At 33.1% G+C, this 22,426-nt stretch overlaps 1 long non-coding RNA gene across 4 annotated transcripts in view; it reads left to right on the forward strand.

The window, feature by feature from the left end:
- Positions 1-1,537: 1,537 nt before the first annotated feature.
- The window catches only part of LOC129397933 (uncharacterized), a 170,443-nt gene continuing 149,554 nt past the window's right edge, over positions 1,538-22,426 (forward strand). For 2 of the 4 annotated variants that reach the window (XR_010112395.1, XR_010112396.1), the window contains exons 1-2: positions 1,542-2,322; positions 13,740-13,804. This is a non-coding gene — a long non-coding RNA (uncharacterized LOC129397933). Of the gene's footprint in view, positions 2,323-13,739; positions 13,805-22,426 lie in introns of all 4 variants that reach the window. The other 2 variants (XR_010112394.1, XR_010112397.1) reach the window with 2 other exon arrangements.

The following is a 22,426-nucleotide window of genomic DNA, read 5'->3' on the forward strand; positions in this document are numbered from 1 at the left end:
GTAACAAAACTGCGCTTCCTGCACATGTACCCCAGAACTTAAAATTTAAATCAAGAAAAGGCAAAGGACATGAACAGGTATTTTCTCAAAAGAAGACACTCAAGTATATGAAAAAACACTCATCCTCACTAATCATCAAATAAATAAATGCAAGCAAAAACCACAGTAAGATGCCAACTCACATCAGTCACAATAGCTATAATTAAAAAGTCAAAAAATTAGATGTTGGCCAGGCTGCAGAGTAAAGGGAATGCTTATACAACTACTGTTGGTGGAAATGTAAACTGGTTCAGGCACTGTGGAAAGTATTTTGGAGATTTCTCTAAGAACTTAAAACAGAGATACCCTTCGACCCAGCATTCCCATTACTGGGTATATATTCAAAGGAAAATAAATTATTCTACCAGAAAAATATATATGCACTCGTATGTTCATCAGCATGTTATTCACAATAGCACAGACATGGAATGAACCTAGGTGCCCATCAACGGTGGATTGGATAAAGAAAATGTGGTACATATACACTATGGAATACTATGCCTCCACAAAAAACAATGAAATTATGTCCTTTGCAGCAACATGGATGGAGCTAAGGACATAATCCTAAGCAAATTAGTGCTGGAAAAGAAAACCAGATACCACACATTCTCACTTATAAGTGGAACCTAAACATTGAGCACACAGGAACATTAACATGGGAACAAGACATGCTGCAGGCTATGGGGGTGGGGGAGAGAGGGGAGCATGGGCTGAATAACTACCTACTGGGTACTATGCTCACTACCAGGGTGCACTGTACAAAAGTAACAAATCTGCATATGCACTATCTGTGTCTGAAAAAAATTGAAATTATAAAAACCAAGAGAATATGTTTCTAATGAATGTAGACTTTATTTGATGGACTGGATTAGAATATAATATTTTTTTAAGGGGAAAGGCATTGGGGGATGCACAATGTCTACAGGTTTCTAAATCTCTCTGGTTTCTCACCTAATTCATAGTCTCTTATGTCATTCTCATAGTTTTCATATTCTGCCTTTCCACCTCTTCTTTCTAACAAGTAAAATTCCTCATAGCATACAAAAAACCAATTTTATAAAAAACCCATATTATAGATCAGGGACCTGTGGATTATATGCTATTAGAACTATACAAAATGTCTCTATATAGTTTTCCGTATCTTTGGAATATCTTTGGGTGAAGCTGCAGACCTTCTTGGTGAGTGTTACAGCTCTGTGCAGAGCCAAACAGTGAGCAGCAGCAAGACTGCAAAGAGCAAAAGAACAAAGCCTCCACACTGTGGAAAGGGACCCCAGCACGTTGCTGTTGCTGGCTCTGGCAGCCGCTTTTATTCCCTTATCTCACCCCACCCACATCCTGATGACTGGTCCATTTCATAGAGAGCTGATGGGTTCATTTTACAGAGAGCTGATTGGTCTGTTTACAATCCTTTAGCTAGACACAAAAGTTCTCCAAAGTCCCCACTAGATTAGCTAGACACAGAGCACTGATGGGTGCGTTCACATACCTTGAGCTAGACACAGCATGCTGACTGGTGCATTTACAATCCTCCAGCTAGACGTAATAAGTTCTCCAAGTACCCACCGGACTCAGGAGCCCAGCTGGCTTTGCCTAGTGCATCCCGGCCGCGGGCGGAGCTGCCCGCCAGTCTCTGGCGCGCTCCCGCACTCCTCAGCCGTTGGGCGGTTGACGGGACCGGGTGCCGCGTAGCAGGAGGTGGCGCCCGTCCCCTCGGGGTGGCGCGCGGGAGCCCGCGGTTGGGGGGCGGGGGGCAGGGGACGGGGGCGGGGAGCAGGGTGAGGGCTCCAGCATGGCAGGCTGCAGGTCCCGAGCCCTGCCCCCTTGCCCCGCGGGGAGGTGGCTGAGGCCCAGCGAAAATTCGAGCGCGGCGCCGGCGGGCCATCACTGTTGGGGGACCCGGTGCACCCTCCGCAGCTGCTGACCCGGGTGCTAAGCCTCTCTCACTGCCCAGGGCCGGCGGCGCCAGCCGACCGCTCAGAGTGCGGGGCGCGCCGAGCCCGCGCCCACCCGGAAGTCGCGCTGGACCTGCGAGCACCGCAGGCAGCCCAGGTTCCGGCCCGCGCCTCTCCCTCCACACCTCCCCGCGGGCAGAGGGAGCCCGCTCAGGCCTCAGCCAGCACAGAGAGGGGCTCCCACGGTGCAGCTGCGGGCTGAAGGGCTCCTCAAGCGCGGCCAGAGTGGGCTGAGGCCGAGGAGGCGCCGAGAGCCAGCGAGGGATGCCAGCAAGCTGTCACCTCTCAGAAATCCAGGAAGAACATCAATAATGTTCGAAGTTATAAAGTAGGTTTCTATCAAGAATAAAACATAAACGATCAAAGAATTCCTTATAAAAACATTTTTTATTTCTAGGAAGCAAAACGTAAATATAAAATTTGAGAGTCCACCAAAAAAAATTAGATGCCAGATTTCACTATAATTATCAGGGAAGCGCCCAAACGGTTTGTTTACGGCGCCTCGGGGAAACTTTCTGTTTCGTGTTAAGGGTCTTGAACCATGATGTTTAGAAAACCGTGGGCTGATGCTTTCAGAACCTCTGTGATTGTTGGCTCTGACACTGCATCCAATAGACTAGCATGTTGATTAGGGAAAGCTAAATTCAATAAAATACGACTGTAAGTGGGGTCACCACCTTGAGGGGTTATGTTAGAAGAGTAGATGATAAGGTGGTATTGATAGGGTATTGAAGTCTGGGCTCAAACGGTTGCCCGGGGCCTTTCAAGACCAATGACTGATAAGAAGAGGTAATGTTCAGGACATAGAGTTTAGGATTGGGGGACACTGTGAGTTAAGGGCCATGACAGAAGTCTTCATAAGTAAACTGTTATTGACACAAGCTGCTACCTGCCCAGGTGAGCAATCTGTTGGCCCAGAGGAGAGTTGCTTACTGACATAAATTGATTTGCAGAAATTTCCTGAAGCAAACAATAAGTTATTTATTGGTTTGCAGCCTTACTTTCCTGAAAAATAATTTTCTGGAATGAATTGTGAAATCATGTTGACACAGATGGCCTCAGGTTTCAGTTCGGATAATTAAGCTGTGCAAATATAGAAAGTCTAAGGTTTCTGTGTGCTGTTGATTCACAGTATGCAACAGTGATCATATTACTTTTATTTACTATGAGCTTCAGCTGAAAAGTCCAAAAGAAACTTTAATTTCAGATATTTAATGAAATCATTATAGCTGTGGTAATTTCCTTTAGCTGGGTGTGAGTGTGTGATGTGAGCGTGTGATTGTGTGTGTGTGTGTGTGTGTGTACTCTGGCAGCATATTCCAAATAATTTCTGTAAAATTTCAGTTTGAAATTAATAGAAGACATATTAAATTGTTTAAACTCTTTGTTATTTAAATTCTATATTACTTTAGTTGATTACTCTGTATTATTACGGCAAAGCTTTGATATGTTGCCCTGAATTTAAATGAAAAGGCTGTTCGGCATAAAAACAGGAATATTTTATTACCAAAAAGAATTAACTACCATATGTCATTTACAGAAAAGAGTAAATTCTTCAGGGCATAGAAAATACACATTTCCTTCTGTTTGTGTGGAAATAAGCAAAATACCTGTTATAATAGATTCCTCACAGAATTTTGTGAAGCTTCAGGTAAACTTGAAAGAGAAAAATTAAAATGCTAGAGTTTCATAATTACAAATTGGGATATAAAAATAGAATAATTATTTGAATTTTGTATTCCTCTCCAGGGGATCAAAAGTAATATATGAACTTTTAATAAATATTGACATAGCTTCACGTTGACTCCACATGTGAGCAATTTGCTTTCTGTTAAATTCACAATTGCATAATTTTTTTCAGGCTGGAATGCACTTGGATGCCAGAGATTTTGATTTCTTAATGTGAAATAAGGTGATAATACATTCCAAAGTATATATTTTTTCAACTTTAAATATATCTGGTGTATTTGGAGTAATATCAGAGTAAATACACTTATATGAAAGAGAATCAAAGGAACAAGATATTATTTTATATCCAAGGAAATTAAAACACTTAGAACATAAATACATATTGCATTACTTCATATTAAAGAAATGTTTTACAAAAGAAAATAAAGGAGCTTATTTTATAGCCCCATTTCCACAAATAATAGCAAAGGTACATACACATATCTAATGTTTTACACACTCATTGTTTCTCTTAAAATTTGTTGCTTATACTATTTTAAAAAGCAAGCCTATAGATTGTTGTGTGTATATACATATACACACAACATATATATGTGTGTGTGTGTGTGTGTATATATATATATATATATATATATATGGCAGCAAGCAAGAGAATGGGCCTCTTCCTACTGAGGTTTAACATTTGCATGTATATGTATATTTTGATTCACATAGACTTATTGTTCTTTAATTACATGAACAGTGATTCCTGGTTACATTATTGGAAAATGGAAGCAATGCTCAAAGAGCATCACCTAAATTTCCATCATATTTTGCTCTCAATATATTTTGTACATCCAAATATATTGTGATTAATCTGCATACATTTTTGCTGTTCTAGGTGACGCTGATATGAGGCTAGGTAATACACGACCTTAGTCTGCATGTTGTACTTGTGTAACACACATAATTTTACAGTGCTAACAGGTGCTATAATAACTAACTATAGTTAATGATGAATGAAAGAAGGAAGATGTTAAGATGTTAGGGAAGGACTCAAAAGATGCAGTGCTTGAGTTAGAATTTTAAGGGAGATTATGCAAAAGCAGTCACTTAAGGTGGGTTGGGATAATCTAGAATGTGGGAATGATGTATGCAAAGTCACACAGGAGAGATACAGCATGCATGTTTAGAAAATTGTTGATTACATATGGAAAGTTTGCAGGACTTGCATCCCAGAATGTCAGGATTTTAAGCTAAGTAGGGTTCAAATTAAATTTTTCACATACTTCGCTGCATTATAATAACTAGTTTATGTTTAACTCATCCACTAAGTTATTTGAAAAGAGATGCCAGTGTTCACTCAATCTAGTTGTCTGTCATTAATAATTTAAAAATAATTGAGATTTTAATTTTGGTCTGCTAAGCCTGTTTAATTAAAATTTGACATTAAATAAGATTTTACAGGCCTCATTTTTTTTTCAGTCATCACAGTTTGAATATTAAACATTACTACTTTTATCTCCCTCAGTCAGCATAAAACATACTACTTACGGTTTTAATAACGAAATTCAATGAGCACCAACAAAATCTGATGTAACTATTAATTTTGAAATTTTATTGAAATAGAACTATGCCTTGGGTATCATTCAAAGCATTTAATTGTTGCAATAAAAAACTTTGAGATAAATTGAAATGATGGACAATATGGGTCGAAAGCAACATTGGCTTGAGGGAATAGGCTAATGTTTGAGAACAGAATTGTTAAGGACAAGATTGGATGTTTATATTATTTTAGGAAAGATACACTCTAATGGAGTTTAATTCTAAAATGTTTACTATTATGAAAATATTATATATTATATGATCATTATAGAAAATTAAAAATATAAGAACATCAGAAGCAAAATAGTCAAAGTCTACCTAAACCCAATTAGAAGTGAATACTATTAATCTTGATTTGCATGTTTCTAATCTTATTATTATCAAATTAATAAACAGCTTTCAGATATTCTGCTTCTCCCTGTTACTAGATCAGGATAATGTCATTTATGTACAGGCATCTCCTGCTTACTCAGTTCAGCATTGATCAATAAATATTTTAGACTTCCATTCAAAACACTTCCATTTTTCTTTTGCCCATATTCTTTTTATTCAGCGCTGCCTGTTTCCAAATACACAACACTTTGTCAAACAAATTCCAACATTAGATCGGATATAGTTGGTATCAAAGTAGTAATACACATTGCCATTCCTAATCCTCAATGCATTGATCCTGAAAATTATTTGTAAGAATAGAAAAATACTGGATATTTCAAATTAAGTCTCATTTTGTTGCTTACACATGAAAGACTGGAATTAACCAACATAACCATTACAAGGTGATTGAGCAAATGAATAGATGGAAAATATTATAGAAACTTTACTGCAGTTCATCAACCATTGTGGTCATTAGGCCATAGGAAAATACAGTGTGATAGTACCCCTGTCTTCTTTTCCATTTGTTAAGTCTCATATCCAAGTAACAGTGGATAGACCTTATGAGAATACAGAGTGAGATAAAAATAATTTTTGGCTTTTCAATGTATCTTATTTGATCTAAGAGGTATTTCCCCGACTTTGATGCAATAATTATTGTCACAAAATTTGACTTTATTAAAGACCATTTTAAGGATCTTTGCAGCTGACAGCAGTGACTTTTTTACCTCCTACAAAGTTTCAACTGACAGTCTTATTGTCTCTGACTTTCCCAAATTAATGACATAATTAGTCACCAGGGCTTTGGCTGCTCAACAGGGATTTAGTAAGCAATGAGTCATATGTTGGGGAACACTTCAACAAACAAAATGTTGGCAGAGAAAGATGTATGAATCAGCTAGGAAGAAACACTATTCTATCATTGAGGATCTTTCTCCTATTAGATATCACAGAAAAATTTTCATATAGATTACCATATGAGTGAGCCAAAATCTCTAGGAACAAAAAAGCTTAGTATAATTATAACTCCTTGCCATGATTTAACTCAAAATTTCTTTACTTATTTAGCAATTCTATAAACAAGAATCATTTCTGTTAAGGATACTAAGGAGAGTGTTCCTATTGAATCAGAACATTTAAAAGAAATAATTGAGGAACTCACACATGTAAAACGTCATTAACCAAACTAAAATAAAATGTGAGGGCATAAACTTAACCAGAAATGTTTAAAACCTATATATAAAAAAAACTAGAAAACACTTCTGAATGGCACAAATTTGGACTTGAGCACGGGGAAAGAAATTCCATGCTCTTGAAAAAGCCTTAAAATCATAAATGTGCCAGTTCTTTAAATAAACTTATATCTTCTATGTCATAACAAAACGATATTTTCTAGAATTTCTTTTTCCAGATTTAGAAAAATAGACAAATTTACTTGGAGGAATAAAGAAGCAAGAATAGCTAGAAATATCCTATAAAATCAATGGAATTTGGAGTCAATACAAAATATTAAGCAATTCTTAAAGCTTCTATGATTAAAATGAGTTATAAATACAGATAGATGAAGATCATGTAGAAAATCAAGACACTGACAGATATGGAAAGGTGGTATATAATGAAAACATTTCAGATCAATGAGGGGGAAATGTTAACTGGAAAAGAATATTAAAAAGGCAATGAACTCAATAAGACAACAAGAAGCAAACCACAGAAAAATAACTGGACTGGATTAAAAAGAAAATATTTTAGACACTTCAAAAATAAAATATTCAAATAACCAATGAACTTATTAAAAGGTTTTTATTTATATTGGTTATCTGAAAAAATAATTCAAACCACAATGAGATGTAAATACTTGTCATTCAGAATCCTGAATTTGAAAGGAATATTTTAGAATTCTAAGTTGAAGAGAAAATGCAAAGTATTGATGAGAATGTTGACTAATTAGAACACTCAAATTGATGTTATTGGCATAACTTAGTTCAAATAATTTGGATAAAGATATGTAGTAGGCCCCAAAATTCTACTTGTAAAGATGGTTTCTCCAGAAATGCATGCATATATATAGCTAAAACAAAATGTGTACTCATGAAAACACTTTTCAGAATAACACCAAAATAACCCCAAACTGTGGGCCAAAAGTGGACTAAAATACTTATAAAGAGTACAGTAAACAAATAAGTTGTAATATGATCACCTAATAAAATATTAGAGAAATAAATGTAAATAGTTTCATTTGCAGGTCATATAATCAATTAGTCTCATAAATGTAATATTAAGCAAAAAAATGCGGTTCAAAACACTACACACACTATTTGATTCCTTACTGATAAAAGTTAGAATAGTGTTATGTTAGGAGGGATGGGTGGAAATCAGGTGTGTGACTATTACATTTTCTTATTCTGGATGATCATAGTATTTTAAAACTCACTAAGCTTTAAACTTATGTGCATTTACCCATGTGTATACAATACTTTAATAGAAGCTTCAAATCAATAAGAAAACATAAAACTGTCTGATGGAAAAATAGCTTGAGGAAATGAACAGGTATAGCAGAAAAGAAGGGCTGCATATAGTTTAAAAACTTGAAGAGATGTTTAATCTCTTTGCAAATAGAAAAACATACACATTTAAATTGAAATACCATTTTCATGTTCCAAAATTAAAATTATTAGAAATATGATGGTATACAGTGATGGTAATATGGGAGAAAGGAAACATCCTAGGCAATTTGGCTAAGCTTTTCTGAGGAAGATTTAGGCAATATGCCATTAAGATTTAATGTGAACAAATGGGAAATTTGCCCACATAAATCAATGGAAAGATACTCTATTTTTCAAAATTTAATCTGAAAATACCTAAGCCCCTGATATTTTTCTAAAAACTGGAATGTCCCTGTGGTCATTGGGTTTTAGAGACATAATTTTCACTGTGATGGTCATAATTTTAAAAGGTTGCATCATCCATTTTTAGTTAACATATATTGTACTAACATCACATATCTATGTAATAGAAAAATAGAGTCAATTCATGTAGGGACAGACATGAAAATGACAAATACATATAGAGATAGAAAGGTATCTTGTGCATTATGCTGAGAAAGACAATAGAAATAAACAATTTACATGGGTTGATTTATTTTAATTAAGATATATAAGTGGTTAGATAAATGTTAAATAGGTCAGTATGTAATTACAGAAAATGACAAATTGTTATGTATGGTACGTTTGCAGGCATAACACAGACATTACATTTTGGAAAATTGTGTTCTATGCAACAGTGCCAAGTCTAATGAAAGTAAGAGGAAGAGGAATTCAGCCAAAGTACCAACCCCTGTTATCCATTCCTTAAGAAAGGAACTTCTTTATACACTCAAAAGAGGGGATTCTTTTTAAATTTGTTTCCAGGGGGACATCTGCATACACATACACATACACACACACACACATTTACATTATATTTAAATGTGTGTGCATGATATATACATGTATTTATTTATTTTATACGTATGTGTTATCCAGGTCCTATATAGGAACACACACACACACACACATTTTGAATCAAACACTCTTTCGTATAATTTTGGTGACAAATGTATGCAGTAAATGAGAATACTTTAACTTTCCAAAAAGCTATTCAAAAGTATAATTTTCAAATAAAATATATGTTTGTATGACAACAGATGATTTTTTATAAATAATATATTCTGCATTATCAATCTGCCACTGGTTTTTATTAAATAAAAAACCCATAAGTTTGTATGCTCTTAAAATACATATAACATTTGTAAGAATAGTTTTTATGTAAAAATAATTATAGTTCACTATAACTATGTTAAAAATAGACATAGCCAGGCAAGTCGCTCATGCCTGTAACCCAGCACTTTGGTAGGCTGAGGCGGGCAGATCACTTGAGGCCAGGAGTTCAAGACCAGTCTGGCCAACATAGCGAAACCCCATCTCTAATAAAAATACAAAAATTAGCCGGGCATGGTAGCACATACCTTGTAATCCCAGCTACTCAGGAAGCTGTGGCAGGAAGACTGCTGGAACCCGGGAGGCAGAGTCTGCAGTGAGACAAGATCATGCCACTGCACTCCAACCTGGGTAACAGAGTGAGACTCTGTCTCAAAAAAAAAAAAAAAAGAAAAGAAAAAAATAGACACAGATGAAAGGTGTCTTTGATTATGCAAATAGATTACCCATCTTGTACTCACTGTGTTTATTTCAATAAATGATCCACAGAATATGCTACTTTTGATTTATAGTTTTCTTCTCCTTCACCGCTGTGGACTGGGAAAATATTTCTTATTATTTCTGCTGCAGAGTAGCAAAAAATTATGAGCCAGAAGGAAGACCACTACAACAAGCAAAATCTCTGAGTAATCATAAAATGAAGAACTATTTCCTGTTGGGATTCATTGTGAAGAATTTGATTTTTTTTTTTTTTTGAGAATCAATACAAAATATTTATTTTTTTTCAAACCACAGAATTCTTAACCCCAGAGCCACACGATAAAGTTCTCAGAATTGTAAGCCATTAACATTTTTCTAAACAATGCAGTCCAGAGATGAAGATAATTTCCAACCAGCAGGGATGCAATATATAGTAGGTTCCCCTATGAATGAAGCTCAATGATTTTAAATTCTTGGTGTTGGCATTTTATTTTTAAAGTTTAGCCTTCTTGCCTATTCTGAAATTGTCAAAAATTCAGAAAAACAATCATGATCATTTGCTTGCTGATCAATGGAGACCTAATGATTTTTAGGCTGTGAGACTACAGTAATAAATAAATAAATAATAAATAAAGTTGATACTTCCTTCTATCGAGGGAAATTGAGCATTTTTCTTATAGTCCTAAATCACCAGAGCAAGGGATATATGTAATACTTGAGTGTTGACATTTTATTAATTTTTATATTTAACTAGAGCTGTAAAGTTGAAACAAATGGGTCAATGCAATATCCCATAAAATATTTTAAAAACACAAAAAAGAAATATCACTAAAATTTAAACATACAAAAAATACAAAAGAACCCTGAGCTATCAGAAGGGAAGTATCCTCTAAATGCCCAAGTTGAGGGTAGTCCTCTTAGAAAGGCACAGTAAGAAGCAGTGTTTGATGGGAACGTGATTTTTCAAGTATTTTGAATTTTCAAACTCCCCACATTAACTGAGTAAAATGAAAAAAATATATAAACTGCCTCTGAGGCAGAAAAAACATTTGGCATTTTCAAGATAGAATTATAATAAAAATATCTCACCCCAGTAGAATACAAAGAAGCATCCTTAAGCAAATAGAAGGCATCTACGGAAATATCACACTGAAGTTTGAACTAATAAATTATTCATTTAAGATCCAGAAGAAGACAAAGTGTCCTCTTTCACTATTGTTCTCTCTACTGTATGGGAGGAATTAACCAGTGAGACAAATCAAATAAATAAGTAAAACATACACAGTTAAGAAATGAAAAATACAATTCTAAATTTTTAAACAACTCCATTACCTATACATAAACCTCTAGTGACTGTAAAAATCAGCTGCTAGAATAAACTAGTAATTTTAGCCACATCATAGAAAAAATAAGTCAACCCATTAACTTATTTCTATATATTTCCAATGAGCAATTAATGATAAAAATCAAATCCATGTAAAATACTAATAAAAATAAAATATGTATATATGATTTTAACAAATTACATGCAAGATCTCTCTAAATAGGAAACTAGCAAAAGTGTTGGGAGATGTAGGAAAGTTCTAAATAAATGGAGTCACATACAATAATTGATGGTTTTGATGTGTATCCCTGCCCAAATCTGATATGATGTAATCTCCAACGTTAGAGGTGAGGCCTGGTGGGAGGTGATTGGATCATGGGGTGGATTTCTCATGAGTGGTTCAGCATCATCCCTCTTGATATTGTTCTGATAATAGTGAGTGAGTGAGTTCTCATGAGATCTGGTCATTTAAAAGTGTGTAGCACCTTCCCCTTTCACTCTCTTGCTGTTCTGGCCATGTGACGTGCCTGTCCCCCTTTGCTTTCTGCCATGATTGTACGTTTCCTGAGTCTTCCCAGAAGCTAAGTAGATGCCAGCATCATCCTTCCTGTATAGCCTGCAGAACAGTGGGGCAATTAAACCTCATTTCTTCATAAATTGTTGAGTCTTCTGTATTTCTCTATAGCAATGCCAGAACAAACTAATACAATAATCATGGCTTGAAAGTTCAGTGAATTTTAGTGTGTAAAAGGTTTTGGTTTTTCCAGATTAATCATTCTAGAAATCCTCACCATAATCACAAAAGATATTTTTATATAAATTGACACACTGATTTAAAAATGTACATTACATCAAGAGAGCAAAAACAAATGATAAAAAGCTGAAAAAAAGTTGGAATACTCACACTTCCTAACACCATGCAATAACTTAAAGCTATAGTCATCAAGAGAATGTGTTATTAGTATATGGATAAACAATTAGAGTAATGGAATGGAATAGAGTTCACAAATAGATCCATGCTTATGTGAATAATATAATATCAAAGATACTGCAGTTATTCAAAGGGGAAAGATAATTTTATTTAACAAAGTGTGCAGAACTACGAGATAAATGTGAAGAAAACAAACCCAAGTCCTTCCTCACAACAAAAGCATGAATGAGTTCAAAATTAAATGAGTCCAAAATATATTATGGAACAATATGTAAAAGTGAAAGCATAGGCTTCAAATATAAAGCACAGAAAATGTCTTAGTAAACTACATGAAAGCATTTCTTTTTATCCAAACTGTGGAGAAATTTCTTTTTATTCAGAAAGCAATAATTATATAATGATAAACTATAGAAATGTATAAATATATTTACACTTTAATGTTTATTTTTAATTACACAATTATATATACTATTTATTATGAATAAGAGCAAGAATATATAAATATAATGTACAACATAGAAACAAGAGAACAATAAAAACCAACAGATGCTACACAAAAATGATATAATAGCAAATAAGCAAATGAAAAATTTCTTAATATCGTTAGTAATAAAAAATAAAATGAGATAATTATACACATCTACTAGAAAAGCTACTATTTTAAAAATTGTGTTACCAATATTTGGCATAGATGTCAAGAAACCAGAATCTAGAGTTTGCATACATTGACGGTGGGAGTGTAACACAGTACAGCTACTTTGGATAACTAAATCTACCTTACATGTACCAATTCCACCCCTAGGCATTTATCCTAGGGGGGAGAAAAGCATAAGTCTATAAAAAGGCTTGCACAAGTACCTGTATTCATTATTGTCAAAAACAGACACCACGCAACTGTCCACCAAGAGCGGCGTTCTCAAGTTCAGCACTATTAGCTGTTGAAGTGGCTTAATTCTTTGTTGTGGGGAGCTATCCTTTGTGCAACCCTGGCCTGTGCACACTCTATCCCCTCCTCCACAAAACTCTGATAACCAAAAGTGTCCCCAAACATTGGAAATGTCCCCTGGCAGGTAAAATGTCCCTCATTTGAGAACCTCTGGTCAAGAGTTTAGTAAATAAATTATAGTGGTATGTCTATGAAATGAAATAATATGTAACAATAAAAAAAGTGCTACTTAAACATGCAAGAAATTGTTGAATCTCAAAAATATTATGCTTAAGGAAAAAAGACAAAAAGAGTTCATACTCTATAATTCTACTGATATATAATTGTAGAAAATAAAAGCTGATATATGGTAATAAAACCAGATTAGTACTGGATTGAGATCCCTTTATAGTGTGATAGTTTTACAAATATATACGTATGTTAATGTTTAAAAATTTCACACCTCAAAAATGTGCAGTATACCAGATGTTAATTATATCTCATAAAGCTATTAAAATTTTATCTCAAAATTATAGCTTTATTGCATTTTAGGGCATTATCCAATTTTGAATCTAATCCAGTTATCGTAGCTTAATGCAGTATTATGAAAATAATGCCTATAAAGATCCAGTTCCTCAAACACCCTTGGAACCAATTTTGTCATCTATATTAGTTACCTTGGGCTACTATAATAAAGTAGCACAAGCTGTGTGTCTTTAAGCAACAGAAATTTCTTCTCTCACAGTTGCGGAGGCCAGAAGTCAGAAAACAAGGTGTCTGCAGGACCAACCTCTCCTCTGGATGCTCTAGGTGAGAATCTTTTCCATGCCTTTCTCTTAGCTTCTGATGTTGCCATCAGAACTTCAGATGGTGTTCCTTGGCTTCTGTTAATATTAATACATAAATCCTTTTCAGTCTCAGCTTCTGTCTTCACATGGTCCTCTCCACATCCTATCTGTTTCTGTTCCCTCTTCTTATAAAGATAACCCATGTTATTTTAAGTCCCACCTAAAGACATAATTTTAGCTTGATTACATCTGCAAAAACTTTGTGTCCAAGTAAGGTTTCATTTACCTTATGTGTATAACTAGGGTTTAAGGCTTGAACATACGGGTTTGGGGAGGGGAACACAATTCAGACCATGACACTCATTATTTCACTCATTAATGAGTTAAGGGTGCTTTGATATTATTACATTTGAATGAGAGTGGTTTTTAAAATTACATTTTGTCGTGTAGTTTGTTCCACCCTGATGCTTAAAGGGAGTCACCTGCCTCAGCCAATTAAACTATGTTGTCTCTGCAGTGCGTTTTATCACAAGAACATGACCTTTAAGCACAAGAACACCTTGTATTCCACCACTAAAAACAGAAATGACATCTACCTTCACTGCTTCCCTATTTCTCTCCATCTTTACTGACTTGGTATTTTGTTGTTGCTGTCATTTCTGGTTGTTGGTCAATTTTCATTTCTATTCTTATTTTGCTGATAATTCTTATAAATCAGTGCTGAATTTTGTCAAATTATTTTTCTGCATCTCTACAGATGATCATTTTATGTTTTTGTCCCTGTGATAATTTGGTGAATGTCATTGATCAGTTTTTAAATACTGAATATCTTTGCATTTAAGATAATATTTTTTCACTATTAATGTTATCTCTGAAATGAAAGCTAAACCTAGTCAATAGATATTAGAGGTGCATGATTTTTAAAATTGTATAAAATTAGATTAAAAATACAAAGAAATAGATATAATTTTAAAACTATGTAAAAATGTAAATGCCAAATGATAGAGCACTAAATGAAGCTTGTAATATTAAATACAATCTTTAGAAACTCTTTTGCAGTGCAGGAAAAAAATAGAACTGAAAACAAAGCAGAAGAAATCACAGATATAAAATTAAAGAGGATAGAATTAAGCACCTGAGTTCCCATATCTAAAGTGAAAATCTAAGAATTTCAATATCATTCAAATACAGACTAAAATACAATATAAAATAAAATTTCCTGAACTAATTTTTAAAATACTGTTTAATTTGTAGATAAAAATGCAGACTAATTTTCTGACTATATTACTACAAAAATCTTCTACAAATATTTTTAACTAAAATTTTAAGAAAAACATCCGTCATAAACACAAAAGATTAATATTTTCGTTTCTGAAGTATAAAATGTCTGGATAGACTTGAGATTGTTGCTTTAGTTTTATATGTGAAGACTGGAAAAATTATGTTTTGTTTTGAAAAATATTTTGAGCTAAAAATGTTGTATTCCACATTTGTTAGGAATGGAAGTCTTTAAAATATGAAATATTTCCAATTGAAGAAAAATAGTGAAAATGAACTTTATCTGAATAAGATTAATGAAAATTATATGTTGAAAAAGTAAAATAGTTATGTGTACTAACAGTGACTACTAACCCAACAATATAAAATTAAGTGAAAATATTATTACCATGTTAAATACAAATTAAAATTAATTATAAAAAAGTTAAGATCTATGATTAAAGTATTAAAATAAAATGAGACTGTATTCACAAATTTAAAAGCAAATTGGTGAATGACATATTTTTTGAAATAATAAATTCTTTGATTGGCATGTTTTATATTTTTTATTATAAATGAAAATTATTTATTTGAAATATTTAGAGGAACAAAATATTTGCAGCTCTATTTTATTGAGAAAGTAATTACAAAACAAAAACAAGGAGTTTTTGTAATTACAAAAGAATATATTAATATTATTTAGAAGCACAAAACCAGAAAAGCTTTATATTATTTCTAACAATAAGTGTAAACCATCTAATTTTCTGAAAAGGGGGGGAAATAAATATTTAACAAAGAAGATGTTATTCTTAAATTGTAATACGTACATTGCCTAAAAATAAAAAGGTAGTTGAAGATACATTGTGAACAACAAAAAATGAAGAGCTGATAATATTAATGTGCGAAGGAAACTCATAACATATTGTACTAATTATAAATCAGTGTATTGACAAAACCTGAGTCCTCAATTATTATTGACTGTTATTGACATATTAATGATAGAATATTAAATATAGAATATAATAAAGCAATTTAGAATAAAAAAGAGAAAGCGATAGACATGAATAGAAACAAAATGCAACTGTTCTATATTAAAAGCATGTCTAAATTGCTTGCGTTTTTCTAGTGACCTGTGTCGCTATGCAGTGTAGGCTCAGGTGTCTAGATTTTAGTTGCAGATAAACACAGGTAGTATTTTCCAGATCTCAGAATGACCAGTTACATAAAAATAGGCCATAAACCATATATTTCATTCTTACGGTTGACAAACCTCTAATTCACCTGAAAATATTAAAAAGAAAGAAGACAGACGTGACAGTGGTTGGAAGTTGAGGATAAGAAGAAGTTGGCAGAAATAAGCTTTCTTCTTTTGGACAGCAATGCATCATAAAAAAAATTAAACTAAATTCAGTTCATTTCCACTAACTGGGACTTATTTAGAAACTTTAAGAAAGTCTTTGAAGAATTTCAATTGAGTAGTAAATAAGGGCCAATTTATTTCATAGTGTGGACTCTCAAGACAATATACAGCAGTGCTTCTCAAAGTTAAACAGTATATGAGTGACCTGGAAATGAAGATGCAGATTTAATAGGGCTGGAGAGAAGTCTGAGATTCTCAATTTCTAATGAATTAAATTACAAAGAGGAGAAAATAAGGTTATTGCTTACTTTATATACATTCACAAACACAGGCTAATCAAATAATTGTTTGAAGTATTGCTCTGAGAAGAATTAAATTACATATTTCATAGGAAACATTTTCTTTACATTCGGATTTTATCTATTATTAGAATAATAATAGAATCTTGACTTTATGTAACTCTATATTCCAAACAACTAGAAACTTTTCGATAGCAATTGTTCACCATTTAATAACATTTTTCCAAGATATCTAATGCACTCAAGGACAAAATAGCTGCCTTCCAGTGATTTCCAATTTATTCAATTTTCAGGCAATTTGTCTGCCCACACAATGACAGATTATAGTTACATTCTTGCCACGCTCCGAACAGCTAAGCCAATTGTTTTCAATCTTTTTTCTTCAGCAACTCCATCTCTTAAAGTACTTCAGAGTAGTTCCTGAAAGGATTCCTCTTTAGTTATATGGCTATACAGCTCTCCCATCATCCAAAATAATCAGTGGAGAGATAGCAATATTTTTCATTACATAAGGCCAAGTTGCATTGCTTCCTTCATCTTGTAATCTGATCAGAAACACCACTATAGAGCCAATAATTGAGTTTAGAGTTTCAGAGAATTTGGGGTCACAGAACACCTATGTCTATTTTGTAAAGATTATTGCATATTACTGAAATAGCTAGTCAAACACTGCAGTCTGCTTAAAGTATCAAAATAGAAATGTTGAATGCTGTGTCTGCACAGAGTTCATTTAAGCAAAGAATCTACTAGGCTCTTAAGTCTGTTAATGCAAATTCCTGAATACAGTTGACCCTCCATACCCCCATTGTGGGTGGATTTAACTAACCATGAATCAAACATATTTGTTAAAAGAAATACCAAAAATAATTTTTAAAAAGAAATACGACAATAAAACAATGCAAATAAAAAACAATCCTTGTAACAATTATGTGCATAGCATTTATATTGTATTCAGTACTATTAATGTAAGTAATCTGGAAATGATATAAAGTATACAAGAGGGTGTGTGTAAGTTATATGCAAATACTAGCCCATTTTATATAAGAAACTTGAGCATCTCTGGCTTTTGCTATGAAGGGATGATGGTGGTAGGATTGGTAGTGGTCCTGGAACAAATTCCCAGCAGGTACCAAGGGGGACTGTAGACCCCAAAGCTGTTTAGGAATGAGTCACAGCAGCAGGATTGAGGTAGGAATGCTCCCCACAGAAAACATCAACCACCTGTTGATTTTTGAATCTGCTCCTCTCAGGCATGCCTTCAAATGCTATAACCTGGAGATTCAACTCATTTTCATGCTGTAGGTAGGAATAGGTGATTCAATTCCTCAAGAAAGTGACAGAGATCCCTGAAATATAGATTTAAAGTTACATAGTGTCAAATGCTAGTCATTTTCTTTTTGCTCGATGGTATCCTCTCAGAAAAACCTTTTATAATATTTCTAATTCATTTACCAGATTTATAGAGTCATCAAATTATCTATCTATCTATCTGTTTATCTATAGATAAACACATCTATCAATGTGTTTTTCAACTATTTTGTGAAGTGGCTAGGGTAACAACCTATTGTTCGAACATATTTTGTGAAGTGGCTAGGGTAACAACATAATGTTCGAACGTATGTTCGTATTTAAATACAAATGTATTTTGGTTGAGTGATTACTCAAGGTCACTGAGGAATCCACAAGGTTAACCTCCTGACTCTAGAACCATTGTTATATAGAGATATATAAATAGCTTGTTTAATATTATAGGCTTAGCAAAATATTTAATAAATAAGGTCTTAGTAAAACAACACACATGTATTTATCCACTTATTTAATTTTGTTTTTCCATTTCTTCTGAACATAAGTTCCTGAGGACACGGGCCTTTTTTCACAGTTCATTTTTGGATTCCAACATCTAGCCAGTACTTTGCAAAGAGCACTGAATTTGAAATAAATTTCTCAGTTAATGATTTGAATCATATAAAATATTTAGTAAATTTGAAAACTAGTAACTGTGTCAAGTGATTAAAACAAACATACTAGAGGGTAATAATCCCCCGCCCCTTGCCTTCTTCCTTTACATCCACTTCATTCTTATTCTTGTCTACTTCCCCTGCCCCACCCAGGGAACGTGGTTAGCCCATCAACTGCAAAGATTGTTCTCATATAATATTGTTCTGATGGATAATGAGACTCTGAAAGTGGAACATAAACAGATAAAACAAAAACAAACAGAAAAGAACCCAAAAACCTAAACTCAACCTCAGTTAAAGCAGAAAATATCTGTCCAGCCTAAACGAGGCATACTCAACTTCCTCTTCTTCTGTTAGAAGCCTGATCCTACTTCAGTCTGGAACCACCTAGTCTTCAGGTTTGCCTGGTGCTCACCAGCTGAAGAAATCCTTTAACGACCTTTATTCAGTCAAGTAAATTGTTTTCTTTTGGCAACTTGCATGTTATTTTTTAGGTTTTCATTTATTTATTTTTTTATATTTAAAGTCATATTTTCTTCCTTTTATTCACTTTGCTGGTCTTTCTCACTTTGATTTTTTTTTGCCTTGTTTTGCATTTGTTTACTTTAACATTTTTTGTAACTTATCTCTTTTATTTTGGAAATTATTCACATTATCAGTTTTCTTTTGCTAGGCAATTTTGATATTCTAATAAACATTATTAACATAAAATATAAAGTTTATTAACACCAAGCCCAAACAATACAAAGTCTTAGGGCTCTTTAATTGCAATTATTTAAAAATATTTGCTACAAATTGTTCATTATTTTATATTTACGTTGTTTTTCTTATTCCCACAAATCACATATTGTTGGTGTGTTTGTTAAATAAAAATCTTTAATTGCAATTGTTTAAAAATATTTGCTACAAATTGTTCGTTATTTTATATTTACGTTGTTTTTCTTATTCCCACAAATCACATATTGTTGGTGTGCTTGTTAAATAAAATTGTGATTGCTTATATATATTTTTTCACATCCTTTCTTCTTGTAATATTTTGGAATTTACATCCAGTTAATTATCCTTTATTCTATAGTATATACTGTAAAAGTTACTAGTCTTGCTAGTAAACCCTCAGTTTTTGGATTGTCTGAAGATGTCTCTATTTTGATCTGCTCTTGAATTCTAAATCTACTTGACATAAAATTCTAGATTTGCCATTATCATTTATTAGCCTTTCAAAGATATTCCACAATTTTCTGACTTTCAATATTTTTGTTGGTAAAAATGGGAATTGTTAATCGGCTTGCATATTCTGTTTTGGATATTCCATTGTTTCCTTATAATTTGTTTATTTATAAGGAAACTTATAAACAAATTATAAGGAAACAATAGAATATCCAAAATAAAGAGAATAGTTATGGGTTCATATAGATAATTCTTCAGAATCTACTAATTTGTGTCTTTCTTCTTTACTTCTGTAAACTTTTCAGCTACTATATATTAGAATATTTCTTAATTTTTTAATATTCATTCTGAAATTTCTTGCTGAAATTTGTTCAAAAGGTGAGTTAACGGAGCTATACATTTTTAGTGTCATGTGCTCTAAATTGCAAAATACATGTATTTTTATTTCAGACAAGTTGAGTAACATTTGTGCAAATGTTTTATATACATGGACTTAATTTGGTAAATTTAGGCATGGTGGTAGACAAATTTAAAAATGTATAAAAATCATGGGCAAGCATATGAACATTCTATTTTTGCTACTATAAAAAAATAGCAGACTATCCAACTATTTTATGATACTCAACGATACATCTTACTAAATGGTCATGACTCTTGCCTCTCAGGGTCAGAGTTTGCAATAGTGAAAGAAAGAGAAAGCCATGGAAAAAAAACGGGGAGAGGGAAAATATTAAGCGCTAGAATATGTACATTGTTTTGCTTGTATAAATTTAGAACATTCAACACATGTTTACAATGAATACATATAAAATACCAACGACATGAGGAGAATTAGAATAGAAATAAATACAAGGATTCTTTCATGATAACTAAAAAATATCAGTGAAGGTTTGTACATAAAATTTAGGGATTTTATATTATTACCTAATACAATTCTGGCTATAACATCACTAAAGGACTGTAAACGTCTGCTGGGAAACCTGTGGGAAAAAATGCAAGTGGAACTGGTGTCATACAAACACATTTTCTAATGGGAAGCTTAACTGGTGAAATGTAAGTTGGAAGCATTACTAAATTTAGGTCTATGAAAATGTTTTCCCAAATACAATCTTTTCTTGTTGGATAGGAGGTTTTACTGTGATGTATTATTTCTGACAGCCTCTTTTTTTTTTTAAAGCAAATGAGTAGAATTAAGTGAATTAATTAGCGTATCTAACCTGTAAGTACAAATTACTTTCCCTTGGAATTACATAATTGATAATTGTACATCCTTAGATGTGTTTGAATCTGAGATTTACTCTAAACTCAGAGGAAAAAAAGTGAAATTTTGTTTCCATTGTGACACCTTTGTTTCCTTTTTAAGTTTTCAAAATTTCTTAAAAAATATTTTTCCCTTTCATAATTTATTCAACAAGTATCTATTGTTAGGTGTTGAGAACACAAGACCTAAAACTCCTGACAAATATATTCTATTTACAAGGTCAATTTGTACATTAACAAATGCATATATAATACCAGACAAGATTGTAATGCTAACCAGTTTGACTTTGAGGCACAGTATTCAGAATGTAAATGCCCCTGGAAAAAACATTGAGTATAAATGCCCCTGGAAAAAGAATGTAGTTGGAAAAAACATTCTGAGGTAAAATTATGCAATATTGGTATGAATAATTATAGTGACCAGAGGTTCACACATTTTTGTGACATGCCATTGGTAGAAAAAGAGCCATAGCTGAAAAAATATGGCAGTCATAAGATGTCAGTGGAAATGAAGACAAGGATACCTTTTGGTCAATTTTCTTGAAAATATTGGCTTTTTCAACAGTGTAGTTTATTTAAAATTTAGTCCCAGTTCTTAGCAATTATTTATATACTGATGGACTTATATCCAGGGTCTTCTTGAATTAAAAAAAAGTCAAAAAGTAATTTTTTAAATTTAAAATATTTTAAAATTATGATATATACAATTCTTGCTCTCTCTGTCATATTTTTCCAATTTTTTGTCTGTCTTATTTTTTCTTGCCTTTTCTTCCTTGTCCTTTCCCTTTCTTTTCTTTTCTTTTTGTTTTCTTTGTCTGGCCTTGCTTTGAGTTTCTTTTCCAAACGAATTTACTTGAGGTGATATTTTTATGCATAATATACACAGCAAATTTCTAGGGCCTCTCATTTTTTACAAATCTTTGTAAGAAAAGCCTGTTTATTAACCCAATGACATTGTCATAACCTTTTCTAAATTTCAATGATATTCAGTTTCTCACAGCTATTACATTACAAAGTATACCTCAGTAAAAATCTAGTAAGTCACAGGGCTGACGTTGCTGATTGCTCACTTGCCCAAGCCAGAAGCTTAGAATACATGCTTGATTCTTCACTTTCCTGTGGGTTTATGCCAAATCAATTTCAAATCTATAGATCTTATCCTCTAAATAACATACAGCATGCCTACTTTTTTCTCTCTCTCTACTACTGTCACATTAATTCAAAATAAAAAGACTGATGATTCCTAACTTCCTGGCTTCAGTAATTGGCAACGATGACATCACTACTGGAATGAGAAAACTTGGGGATAGTAACTGATATCTGAGGAAAATCAGTCTCCAAAA

This window comes from Pan paniscus, chromosome 5 (assembly GCF_029289425.2).
Source record: "Pan paniscus chromosome 5, NHGRI_mPanPan1-v2.0_pri, whole genome shotgun sequence".
Taxonomy (NCBI): domain Eukaryota; kingdom Metazoa; phylum Chordata; class Mammalia; order Primates; family Hominidae; genus Pan; species Pan paniscus.